We start from the raw sequence: 13,729 nt of genomic DNA, 5'->3' as shown, positions 1-13,729 counted from the left end.
TTAGCATAAAGAAAGCAATGACAGCATGGATTGGCCCCCAGTGTCAGGAGATTTGAGAGTAGGGATGCCCATACAGGCTATTTCAGCAGGCAGTCTGTGGGTAGGCACTCAGGGCTTCCCCCGATGTCGACACACGGCTACTGCTCCAGTCCACTCCTGCGGAGTGTCAGTCGTGGCTTCCCAACCTTCTCCTCCAGCTGAGATGCCCAAACCTCTGGGACCTCAGAGACCTTGACCCGAGTGTGATGGGTTTACCCGTGTTCAGCTGTCTTGACGGCTGTTTCTGTGGTCAGTGACACCTGGGAATGTCCACACCACTTAGCTACCAGTGGTGCTTCTTTTCACTCTTTAACTAGGACTCAATCTCCTGGTTTTCACTTTTGTGAACAGTAAAGTCCAAAGGCAGGGTCTATGTCAGCTGAGCTTCCTGTCAAAGAGATTTCACAAGAGACAGTATCCAGGCCACAAATTATTTTAAATATACATCACTTACCTTTACCCTTCTCCCAGGCTGAGAATTACAAGGATAGGGTCTGGCCCTATCCCTCCTGGGTCTGGCCCTATCCCTCCTGGGTCTGGCCTTTATTCTGCTGGCCAAAGCCAGCAGCAAGAGCTATACCCATGGCATTTTAGTTTCTATCACCAGCTTCAGGAGGTGTTTCTTTATTTTCTCATTTCAACCTGGCCCAAACTCTGGGGGTGACAGGGGGTATGGAGGTTTCAGTGTATCCCTAAAGCAACCATTACTCTTAAGAATCTTTCCTGTAAAATGAGTTCCCTTGAGTCTATTGCTTCAGCTAGTCTGTTTCCTATTGCCTCTTCCGATCACCCTTCCTGGTGCCCCTTGATGTGTATTACTGCTACCTTTTTTGGTAAATTCACCACCTCCAATAGGTAAGAGATTAAGTTCTCGTGGGCTAACGTCTTTCCTCTGCAGGTTAATAAACCTCTTTTTTCCCATCGTTTTCCAAATGCATGTATTGCCCCATATGCAGATCTTGAATCAGAAAAAAACATTTACTGTCTTGTCTCAATATAATTCACAGGCTGTCACAAGAGCATACAGCTCACCTGTCTGAGCTGACCAGGTGGTTGGTAACCTTCACCCTTCCTTTAATTTCTTTCCATTCACGATAGAGTATCCTGTAAATCGCTTTCCTTCTATCACCCTTGAAGACGCATCAAGAAACACATTTTCTCCCTCGGGCCATGGAACGTCTTGTAGATCTTTTCCTCGCCCTAATCTGCAGATCTATTACCTGAATGCAGTCATGGAATTTGCCTTGGCTCCCCTCTTCAGGGTCGTTCAAACAGGCAGCTGGTTTAAACCCTTTAAAAGCGGGGGCTTTTAAATTCTAAATCCTCCTGTTCCATTAAACAGGACTCATACTCTAATAACCAAGCACTTGTCATCCACTCTAGAGGCTCTCAGTTAACAAAGCTTTAATCTGATGTGAAACTTTAACAATCAGTACCCTCCCGTTTGTTAGCTTTCGGGCTTCAGCCACCATCAGAGCTGTGGCTGTACAGTTCTGCAGACAATGGGGCAGCCTCTGGATATCAGGTTTACGAGTTTAGAAAGATAGGCAACAGACTTTGTGTTCCTCTATGCTCTTGCACCAAAATTCCTTTAGCATGACTTTGTTTATTATTAACATACTGCAACAACTTAACTCTTGAGGGTGGAGTAAACTCTCCTAATATTTTCTGCAAAGTTTGCCCAAACAAAACAGGTGACTCTGTATAAATATGATCTAGTTCAGCAGCAAGCAATGCCACTGCCCTAAGCTAATCATATCACATTTTTTATTTTTAGTAACCAATTGCTCCCTATCCAAATTTTTTGCATCAAGTCCATCTTAGGTATAGGGAGGTGACTAACAAATTAACCTTAATTAAGGAAACCTTAATATTTATAACATTTTATAAACTTTATTAAGGAAAGATAAAAAAAAATACTGTCCCTTAAAGTTTTTTTATAGCCTCCACAGAGGAAGTGCATGACCAATATCTAGGCTTTCCATAGGATGCCATCCCCACAAGGCTGCAGCTGAGAATTTGCCTTAGGATTAGAACTTGCCAATTCTAGCTCTCCAAACAAACCACAGACTGGGGTTCCCCACAAGGTAGGAGTTGCAGAATTGGCTTCATGACTGAAACTTGCCAATTCTGGCTTTTTACAACAAAAGATACAAAAAGCAGAGGGGTGTAGTCCCCTCCAAACTGGAGCCTTTCAGCTCTGCACAAAACCTCATGTAGACAAAGGAATTCAATTTCCAAATTATTTTCCTACAATTTCTACACTTCTTTCAGAGAAAGATGTGTTCAAACTTCTGAGCCCACAGAAGAAACCACAATTTTCAAAACTCTGTTGAACAATCAAAAAAAAATTCTTTAGACAATTTTTCCTCCTCAGGGATAAAAATTAAGGTGGATCGAGAGGTCCTTGTTTTTATTAAGACACACACCTCCTCTCGATCCAGACCCACTTTAAAAGTTAACAAAGGCTCCAGGTTGGTGGATTCCTGGTACAATGAGAGCCTTTGACACCCCTAATAATCCATTTCTCTTATCTTCTGGACTGTCTTGAGAGTCCAGCTGTTTTTACAGACATTGCCGTTTTCAGTGTTCCTCTGCCTTGCAGACAGCACCACAGATTTTTCCCAACCACTGTCTGGGTCAGGTCTCCCCTGCTGGGGAGAGAACACCTCTGCCACTTCCTTGTGTCCAACCCTGTCTCCTCTGTCCCAGGGGACCCCTTGGGCCCTGCAGGTTTTCCCTCTTTGGCTGGAAAAATTCTGCCACCATCTTTGCCTTTCCTCTTTGTTCTCACTCTATTTACCACACACCGTATACCAGATCTAATTCCCTGCCTTGCCACATTGTCTGAACAGCTCCTCCCTATTCCTGGCAGGCACAGCCAGCAGCACCACAGGTGGCCAGGGCGTCCTGCAGCCTCACAGGGCCAGCAGCCACTGCCACCCTTGGCCAGGGCTGGCAGGGTCAGGAACTGCCTGGCATTGAGTCCCAGCAGCCCCACAGGCCCCCAGCCTGTGGTTCTGATCCCGCACCTTCACTCCTGGTCGTTGCCTCAACCATATCTCTCCACACTCCCCTTTAACCAATTCTGTTCCAACACACCAACACGATCTGTCCATCCCCTGTTGTCAAGACTCCTTCTCAACTCCCCTTATTGCCCCCCCCCCGGGCATGGAGTGTCAAGACCCCTTCTCAATTTTCCCTTATTACTCCCTTTGGGTGTCTATATCCTTAATTACCTCTGGGAGAATGTGTAAACCAACTCCACATTCTTCCAAGGGATTCTTCAGAGATATTTTGGGATTGTCATCCCTCTTGCCAGGGCCCCTTCCCCGATGTACCCTTGCAATCCTCCATGGGTGCCCTCCCAGGTTTTCTCCCCGAAGATCCCATTTTACTCACCAGTGAGATTTTCAGTCCTTCCCTGTGGACTCTTCATGGGCCCCCCTGGTCCGCCTCTCGTCTGTCTCCTGGACAGTCTCGGGATTGATCGCCCAGTGCCGGCCGCCACCAAGGGGAGCTGATCATCGAAACTGGGTGAGGCACCTTCAGCTGTGCTAGCTGCCTGTTGCCCCAGACGGTGGAAATATCCCGGACGAGCCCCCATTTGTCAGGAAAATTAATCCACAAACACCAGACGTTTATGTCCAAAAAGGAGACAGAGGAGTCCTTTTACTTTATTCAAATAAAGGGAGAGGCTGTGGGGCTCTCAAATTTTTGGAGGGCTCAGCCTCCCTTTTATCCCAATTCCCGGCTGTATGTCCCTTTCTCTCTTTCCCCATAGGCTGAGGTACTTGAGAGGTACAGACTTCCCTGAATGCCTGATACCTGGGATACCCCCCACCCCCCCTCCAGTGCATAATCCCCTTCTTAATTCTTAACCCTTGTGGAATTTTATGGTGTTTCCCCAGTGTCTCTTTCATCTTTCAGTGGAATCCATCCCATTGTTTCTGTTATCTCTGTGATAGTTTCATCTTATCAGCAGACCCACAGCTTGTTTGTAAAGACAAACCTGTCATTCCTCTCAATCATAATCTTGAAGTGCTTATGTTTATTTTTCAGTCTGTACTTGCTGCTCACGAATCTTCTAAGTTTAAACCTTTTCTGGTATCACTGGATTGGAAAACATTAACTTTCATGTCTTGAAAATAATGTTATAAGAAATATTTGTGCATCTTTGTATTAGAAACACTTCCAGAGTCTTTTCAGTGGCTTAATGTGTGTGGCTCTCACCTTCTTAAGAAGAGTCTGCGGTCTGTCTTAGACCTTTAGCTCCTCGTGGTGCAGGCCACATTTCTACTAGAACCTGTGTAAAAATGAGCAAACTTCTTAACAAGAAATTGACAGGATTAGCTAAAAAGAGGAAGAGCTTTCAGACGGCATAAAGACATCCTAAGGAAAATTCCTTCCAGAAAATGTGTGCTATTTATTAACAGAAATTTTAAAGTAATCCACATCAGGTGGCATTGCTAGGAAGATGAAGAAATGGAATGATGCCCTTTGGAAGGAGAACTTTTGTTCAGATGAGGAAACAAGTTAAAAATGTGTAAAAGGGCATGTAAGCCGTAGTAAGACAGTTTCCAAAAGAGTATGAGTAATACTGAAGACTGCTTTTTTTTTTTTGTGCATGGTTTCTGACTTTAGTTGATGTTGGCAGCATTGTAGTGGGAGATGATATTGGTATTACATTAGGGAAAATGGGTTAAAAATATAAATGAAGAACACATCATTTAGACTCATGGGTAAAATCTGGCAGCAGGAAGGAGTTGAAGTATTTTTTTTGTAGAACGAAATCACACTCTTCTTATGAAAAAAAAGCTTTTGATGGGGTACTTTACTAAATACTCTTAAAGGGACAAAATGGCTGGAGATGACATCCTTATAACCCTTAAGTGGACTCTAAAAGGAAAGAAACAGAAGGTAAGTTATGGAAGGAGGGAAGGTTGCCAGTAGAAATACAGGCTGTTAAAATGATTGTTCTGTACTTTCTTTCTTGAATTGGGCTTTTCAGAAGCTTCACGACTGATCTGAAAATTTCTTTCTGGTGAAAAGGGTGGTGGTAATGTTTGCTAATGTGCAGGCTTGTCAAAACTTTTAAGAATAGGCAATAAAGAATTTCAGGTTTTATGGTACCAGGCAAATGAGCAGGTAAAGGACAGCTGAAGTTCAGTGATAGTGAATGCAAAGTAACATACCTGAAGAAAAGCAGCTCTAATTGTTCACATAATATTGAGCATTAAATTAGTTGTTGATATTCAGCTTTCTAGGTAGCTCAACATTTTTCTGTAAATGTGTGTGAGTTGTTTAATAAAGCTCAGTCTTTATTTGCACCATTCTTACCATCTCTGCCACATTGTCTGCTGGCTTCTGGCAAGGAAGAAATGCTGAGTTAAACAGAGTTTAGATGTGATCGCTCCAGGTGCTGCAATGAAACCCAGACTTAATTTTTGAAGCTTGGAGATGAATCTGCCTAGACATTTTTGTTACAGTGAGCTGAGTAAAAGAAACCAAATATATAACTGTGTTATAAGTGAAAATAGTTAGATTTTAGGGAAAAAACCCAAAACTGGAAGACTTCTTATGTGGAGAAAACTTCAGGTCACTAAGTCAGAAATAAACAGAACAGGAAAGACAGAAATAAAAACAACTTTTGATCAGCTTTTTCTCCTGCCTGTCGTGTCCTTGAGGTGGATTGTTGTTTCCTTCCTTGGTTTTTATGTTCTCTGCAACTTTTGAGCTGCAGCAAACTCTACATTTCATTTAGACTTGAGGAAAGCTTTCCACCACCCCTGAGACCTGGCTGATTTTCATAGGGCTCTCCTTTCTTCTCTGAACTTTTTTGTTGGCACACCTGTGTTCCTACAAGTTCTTTCTTCTTGGGTAGACTCAGTCACTTCTCCAGAGAATAAATAATCACTCTTTTATCTTGCATCTGAAAGGCACATAACATGGAAACATAAAACAAAATAATCATACAAATACCATTATCTATCTATCTATCTGTCTGTCTATGTATGTATGTATGTATCTATCTATCTATCTACCTACCTACCTATCTATCTATCTCTCTCCTGCTTAAGATTCTGTCCAGGCCAAAGGAGTGTTTGGTCTTTGAAAAAAGAAATTGCAATGATGAAGATCCTTCTAAATGTAGAAGTACTGGTTTGGTACAGCTTGCCTTGTTTTCATTGTCTAATTCTGCTGTTGTGTCTGTGGATTGCTTAAATATTTGGTACAGATCCTACCTCTAGCCCTGTAATGTGCTCCAGCCTTTAGCTGAGCTTCAGTAGTTAGCCCATTGAGGTCTGAGTATTTTTTCTGATGCAAAGTTCAGAGTTAAAGTAGTCTTGAGTATTTGGTGTTATTGGTACTAGGGAGCCTGTTTCACTAGGATTGATACAGATGCAGTGAGTCTGAATATATTTGAGGTTATTTTTGGATAAATGGCTCTTTGTTTGCTTGTCATCTTTTATTCTTGCCTGATCCTGAGTTCCTCCCACATGCATCAAGCTGAGAGTGGGTTTTTTGAATTGTTGGGGGTTGGAATCATATGATAACATTACAATCCTGTTTTTGGGCCAAGAGAGAGGATTTTTTGGAACTCAAGCTTTCTTCTGTTTTCTTTTTCTTTATCAGAAAGCCTTTCTATATTGTTTCAGTTCTTCAGATCGTTGACACAGTAATTTAGGTTTCCATATGTAGTTTGGTGTGTTAATTCCTACAGAACCCGTTATTGTTTGTCATCTCTATCTTCCTGTCTCATTCCTTTTTTAACAGCTGTTATAACTTTCTTTGTATTACCAGTTCGTTGCCAGCTTCTGCTGTTTTATTTTGGTAATTGCCTTCAGCTTATCTCCCATCAGTTTTTGATTACAGAAACAAGAGGTTCTTTTCCCTTCACATCTTTGAAGCACAGTGTAGACAAAGAGGCCAGAGTTTGACTTGAAGGATCTTGAATACTGTTGGTGTAACAAAAAAAGTAACTTGTTTTTCTCTCCTCCTTGCTTGATTGGTTTTACTTGGTGAAGTATTGCATTTGATTTTGTAAGAATGATCTGAGCCAGTTAACTACAAAAGTTGGCAGGAATCAATTTGCACAAGATTTACTAAGGAGCACCTCAATGTATTGTGGGACAGTGTGCAAGTTTTGTAGTGCTCCTATGGGACAACAGATCACCACAAATCAGTTAAACATTTGGGGGAGGGGGTGTTTCAGGACATTTGGATTTGTAGATTATGAACTTGCTTGTGATTTCTAGTTTAAATTTATACAGGGACAGCTTATATTTGCTCTTGCACATTGTCAGCCTTTAACTTATGTAGCTCTTATATCTTACCTTAGCTAGAAAGAAATGAACAGCTATTACTGATACAAAAAGAGGAAAGATTGCTTTTATGGAATTAGCTAGTTTATTTTTGTTAGTGAACAGACTCCTAGGGACCTAAACTGAGTCACATGCTCAATTTAGATTCTGTCAGTATGGCCATAGATGCCTAATATTATGAGGTGGATTGAGTGTATGTGTTTGTATCTATTTTCTGTGCTGTTCCTCAAGGAACCCTTTTTCCTGTGATGTTATATATGAGATTCTTGAACAAGTGGAAGTTGCATCCATGTCTGTATGGAGTATTAAAATTTACCTACCCCCTGGAATAATATGTGGCTCTCAAGCAGAAGGAAGTAGGTATTCAGTTGCATCCTTGCAGATGTTGTGGTGGCTGGTGCCTTCTTTATATAGGACCTAGTGATTGTATGGATGGAAAGTGATGTCATCTAACTGATCCAGGAGTCAGCTGATCCTGGACACTTACCCCACCCCTCCAAGCAAACAGAGATTGAGTTATCTCACTGGGTATTGACCAAACTAGATCTGATACCAAGGTGGAAGAGGTTTGGAACCACCCCTAACAGTAACAGCTGTTTATTGAGTGTATCTGAAGTGAAATCATACCTTTCTGCTTATGAGTCTAGGTGTAGAACTTCACTTTGAAATTCAAGAGCAGCTCAACTCATTTTAGCTATTCAAGGAACAGTGGGCTTATAATACCAGCATGAGGGTAAAATGGTCCTGTTGTATCCAATGGTAACTTGGTGCTCTTTGGCAAGTATTAAGTGCTCTAATTATTTCTACCTCAACTTTGTGTTATGCAGCATGACAACCCACCAGACAGCTGGGTTTGTGTTGTATCTGCTGGGAATTTGTGCTCACAAACTCTCTTTTGAGTAGATTGCAGGACAGGCTCTGATCTGTACTTCACTGATGTTGGATCTCTGCTTTCATTGCATAAAAATGAGACTGCTCAAGACAGGATTACTATAAGATTCCTAAGTCATAGTGCTTTTCACTAGATAAGAACTAGCCCATGTCCATCACATATTTTTGTCTTTGGGCCCTTAAGCCTACTTTATGCATCAGTTCAAGCCTCTACAAATACCCTGATTTTCCTCTAGTATATGGCATGCTTATGGATTGCCTGTGCCATCATTACCTGCTTCTCCTTCCCCATATTCAAGCCTCAGACATGCTTATAAAGGTTTTTTTTGTTTGTTTATTTTTGTTAGCCTCTCCCAACAGACTGGCTTGGCTGGACTGGTTTCCTGGGAGGTCGGCCATTCACCTGTTTTTTGGGTATTCTCACCTCAGTGGCTCCCATCAATTGTTTCCGGTCTTGGAGCCATATGAGACACTCTTGACAGGAAATGTCTGGTTCCAGTGCTGTTGACAACTCAGTGGCACTGTGGTTTCCACGGTTGAACCAGAAATACCAATCTGTACTGACATATTGGGATTGCCAAAGCAGGTTTCCTACCTCATGCAGGCAGTCTTGGTAAACAGGAAGATATCTATGCTAAGCACAGAGAATCATACAGAAGTTGGAGTAGATAAGGCTATTCCTTGCTTGTTTCTGAAAGTTTGCCCAATAGTGTCATCATATCATCTTTCTAAGGCTGAATGGAGAGCTGCTACTGCAGTATGAAGTAAGTTTGGTGTTCAGACTTGCACTGAAATAAATTTTCCCCTCCTTTCTTTTCTTCTATATCTGTCAGAACTGTATCTTTTAACCTTTATCTCTTTTAACCCTCAAGTGGAAAAGAATGAAAAATCCTGGTCTCAGAAGTTGCCGGTATCATCTTTCCTTTTCCCCTGATTGATTGTGGGACAGTGAATGTAAAGGCAATGGTCATGTGTTTAATAGCAATTAATCAGAAGATAATAGCAAACATAAACATTCATTAGTCGTATAGCTGCTCTGTTTGTATTCACTGCTTCTCCTGGCAGCACTGTAGTAAGCGGGTAGTATCAAAAAGTGTGGTGTACGTGTATGATATCTCAGAGCACTTGCTTAAACATTCTTCTTTGCCCTATTACATTCAAAACAATGAGTAGGAGATGAACTTTGACCACTGCATTTCATTTATCACTGTCTTGGTGACTAAAGGCATGGCTAATAGCCAAGAGCAAAGGGCTCTGTATCCACTAATGGACACTTAACCTTTTCTGGCCATGTTAATGTGTATACCCTTGAGTTTTTACCATTTCTTAAGACAAGTTAATTCGTAGAGATTTTACATGTAACGTTCTCAGTCTTTGCACAGATAGCTTAAAGAGAACCAAATGGATTTACATCACAGTTAAGAACGATTGGTAAGATAGTTTTAATCTTTGCCAAACTTCACAGAGATGTGTATTTTTCTGGTGCTTCTCAGGCAAAAAGGGTCAAATGGGTTGCCTCCAATTCCAGCTCATGAATCTGGTTTCTCAGAGTAATAAGAAGCCAGTTACTACTGCAGTGATATTTTGTTCTCTTGAATGTGTCATAGTGTGTTTCAAGCTATTGTTGGTGTAAATGTTAGTTAGCCTAATAACAGGCTAGATTGTGATTGCTCAGTAGCTGTTGGTGTGTCTGCAGCTCAGTGTGAGGTTACTCAGCTAATGTGTACATAGGCAGCTTCATTAGAGGCAGTTTGGCTGCTGTCAGCAGGCAGACAGAGCTTGGGGTGATTTAGGACATGAACGCTGAGCTTGCCTGCTGTTCTTATTTTTGCCGGTTTTGCTACCTAGGCCAGAGTGAATGAAGCTCTAGTCTTATGTTTATGATGCATTTGTCTTAACTATTTAGGCATGCCAGTTGTTTAAGGAGATGGGAGAGGAGGTTGTGATTAGACTTACTTTATTGTTCATAAACTATCAAGAGACAATAATTTACTGCAAGACTTACTGTAAGACTTTCTAGCTGTAATGTCACAGGTGACTTGAAAACGTAAAGACTGTTCCATAGCTGTTTTCTTTAGTATCAGTGATCTGTCACCAGGTCTACTTTCATGAGACAGAGTAAATTTTATCCCTTGCTTTGGTCTTGGGCATAAAAATAAATTTCATATTCTTGAAGCCTGTGAGGTTGCCAAAGTTGAAGTTCTTGCACTTTTCTGTCTTCCTGTTTTATGCAGTGTGCTTCTGTACCCACCCTACTCGTTAGTCTGCTGGAGTCTGCTGCAACATTGAAGGTGTGCAAGAGCATTTGAAGTGAATTAATATCAGTGAACTGAGGTTCCTGATCTTCAGAGTGCTTCATCCTGAGGGCTTAGGTGTTGAGAGAGCTCTACTCTGATTCCTCAGGCTTTTACATGCCTTGAAACTCAAACCACTGATGTTTTGGTAAGGGGGTAGTTCCAGTGTAACTGTAGAGCTGATTCCTCCACCTTTGTTGAAATAACATTTTGCCACTTACAGGACTGTGTTCTCCAGCAAATAAAAAACTTCTATGGCATCAGAAGGTTTGATTAATTTTGTCTGGGGGAAATGAGAGTGAGAACCTGATATTGGATTATGGCAGTTTATTTGTTGATGACCAAACAGTTCTTTTGGGCTTACCTAAATCCTCTCTTTCAAATTAGTGAGAATTTTGATATATATATATGTATATGTATACTTTTGCTTAGATTTGTCTTGAATACCATCAGTCTTGCCTCATCTTTGCTAAACTTCTAATCATATTTTATGTAACTGAATATAGCGTTTGGCTGTTCTGTAGTGCAGTCAATGGTACATTTCAGGTGCTTTATAGGAAGAATTACCACTCCTCTACCTTATGTGACTTGTTGGAATCGCAGATAAGGGTTGGGTTTTTCCCCTTGGAAATTGCCCCAAGGCCTAACCTGAATATGAGAAATCTGATCTCATTGTAGTGAGTGATCATCTCAAAATGATCACTTCATCTTAAAATACGTAACTGCTAGACTGAGCAGGAAAACTTCACAAAAGATGGACCTAATCTAAGGAAAATTCTGCTTTATCTATCAAATTAGATTATCCAGAAGGATTTCACAGAAGTCTTGACATGCAAAGGAAAGAGATCCTCTTCTGTTACATAAGAAATACAAGTATCACAAAAGAGTTTATACCAGTATCTCAGTGTAATTTTTCATACTAACATTTCTTTGCTCTTGGTCGTTCCCTCCTCTGCATACAAAAGCTCAAGGTTTTTGTATGGTTTGGGTTATTTTATTTTTTTTTTTATTATTTTATTTATTATTTTATTTATTATTTTATTTATTACTGTGATGAGGATGGTACTGGACCCAAGAATGTTTCCTACAGTGTGGTCCTGTGTCAGAGTCTGTTCAATGGATTTGGCCAGCTTGACAGTAATAGGTATATACACACATAATTTTTTTTTTAATTCCTCTTTCCTTCCTCATGATCCTAGGAACTTGCCATTTTAATGTAGGATTTCTCAAGTGTTTTTTGTAATATGGTTTTGATCAGGCTCCATCTAAAGTAATATTTCTCTTTTAATCTTAGTTTTGCAACTCTAGTAAGAGCACATTATCTTGCAAGATTGCAGAATTAAGTCATGGCAAGTTGCGCAAATTTTTCTTCTGCTCAGCATCAACAGATACATACCATAGATTTAGAATTATTCGAGATTAGACTTCTATGTGAGTAAGAGCAGTTAAAAATATAACTTGTATTACGGCAAGTTTTGGAAGAAAATAAACAGACTCTAATCTCACCCAAAATATAGTGGCAATATTGTCATTCTTGTTTGGCTTCTGTGATGCTTCAGTTTCCTAAAATGAATGAAAGTGAGTATATATGTAGTCTAAGTAGTGTGCTGCCTTTTTTACTTCAATAAAATTTGATGGCCTCCATACTGCAAATATTTATGTGAAATTGGACAGAGGGAGATGCTTGGAACGCAAATTATGCATCTTAGAAAACAAAGTTTAATATTAGATTTTTAAGTGTGAAGAAACATCATTTTTGTACCTTATTAGTCTCCTCTCTTTTAACTTTGTTTCTTGAAGAGCCTGAGCTTGTATAGGCAAATGTTTGCTCTTTCCTCTGTGTGTATCTATCCTTCCTTCAGGTTTTTAATAATTTATAAGCCTGTAGGCCAGTTGCAGAAAAAGATTAGTGAAGAGTAGATGTCTCAAAGGTATTCCTTTTCAATAAACTGGAGAGACACTGCTTCCCCACTTAAGAGTGTGACCACAAGGCTTATCTTTTATTGAATATCTTCATTTCAGTTTTTCATGATCTAATAGGTGAGGTGAAAAGTTGTGGTTAGAGGTAGAATCTCTGATTAGATTAATTAGAGTAGAGAAACTTGAGGGTCCATAGGTTTTTTCCTACAGAGCTTGTCTTGCTATCAATCCTTTCAGTCGTGAAAGGAATGGGAAAGCATAGAGAGATATCAGGAAATCAGGCTGCTTTTCTTGTTCTACTCTTAAGAGAAGCATATTTCTCTGGTTTGGGTTTGGTTTTCTGCTTTCTTTTTTTTTCAGAAACCTAAGGAAAAAATTAATTGGGTGAAAAGACAGAAAGGTGTTTGTGGAAGAGGTAGAGATGAGTCAGTTTTCTTGCTTTGCTCTCTTGATTCCACAAGACTTTTGCAGTGGAAATACACTGGCAGATATAACAGGAATCTTACAAAGAGTCATCAGAAATAGTTAATTGCCTCTTCTTATACTTGGACACTGGTGCAAATCTGATCAAGATAAACACATGGTTTAACAGAAATTGTGGACCTACGTTCCTTGTTCCGTGTTTGTGTATGTGCTTACATGCATTTTTTGCCCAGGTAAAATTTATTATGAACAGAATTCTCTGTACAGTTAAGTTTTTACTTATACGGGGCTTTCTTTGGTTTTATACATTCACTCCCTCTTTCCATCTGTACCTTGTAGTTTTCTCATTCTATCATCTTTCTATATAAATCAAAATAGACCTGGTAATCTATTAATATAAATAGGTAATGGATACTGGAATGTTATCTTTCAGTTTGTTTTCTTCCAAAGTTCTAGTACAGAATCTATACAGTATGTTACATATTACATGAAGTTTTAGTGTGACTTGCACAGGGTAAAACACATTAAATGTAATTTTCTTTCTTTTATTTTTCCCTAACGTTATCACTCACAATGTATAGATTTATCAAGCGGATTTTATTCAAGACAGCAACTGAATTTTTTTTCCTTTTCTTGGTTGGTGTTTTATCTGTTTTTACAGTTTTAAGGTCTCATTTAATGAAAAAGTAGAGGAGTAATAGTGAAATAGGAAAAAAACTAAACCACATCCTGATGTGTTCAAAATTCCAGCATAAAATCCCTCTAGCTCTCTTATTTCCTACTTAAAGTCAGGTCCTCCTACCAAAATTAATTGGGTAAAGAAACATGACCTAGATG

The 13,729-nt window shown here is 40.0% G+C and overlaps 1 protein-coding gene across 2 annotated transcripts in view; it reads left to right on the top strand.

Annotated features, from left to right (window-relative positions):
- Nucleotides 1-13,729, top strand: part of MAP3K5 (mitogen-activated protein kinase kinase kinase 5) — a 103,722-nt gene that overhangs the window by 20,885 nt on the left and 69,108 nt on the right. The gene's annotated exons all lie outside the window — the stretch shown is intronic.

This window comes from Pseudopodoces humilis, chromosome 3, assembly GCF_049639895.1.
Source record: "Pseudopodoces humilis isolate 2021_Gansu_Grassland_sample_001 chromosome 3, ASM4963989v1, whole genome shotgun sequence".
Taxonomy (NCBI): Eukaryota; Metazoa; Chordata; class Aves; order Passeriformes; family Paridae; genus Pseudopodoces; species Pseudopodoces humilis.
This window is presented reverse-complemented; position numbering and strand designations above follow the sequence as displayed.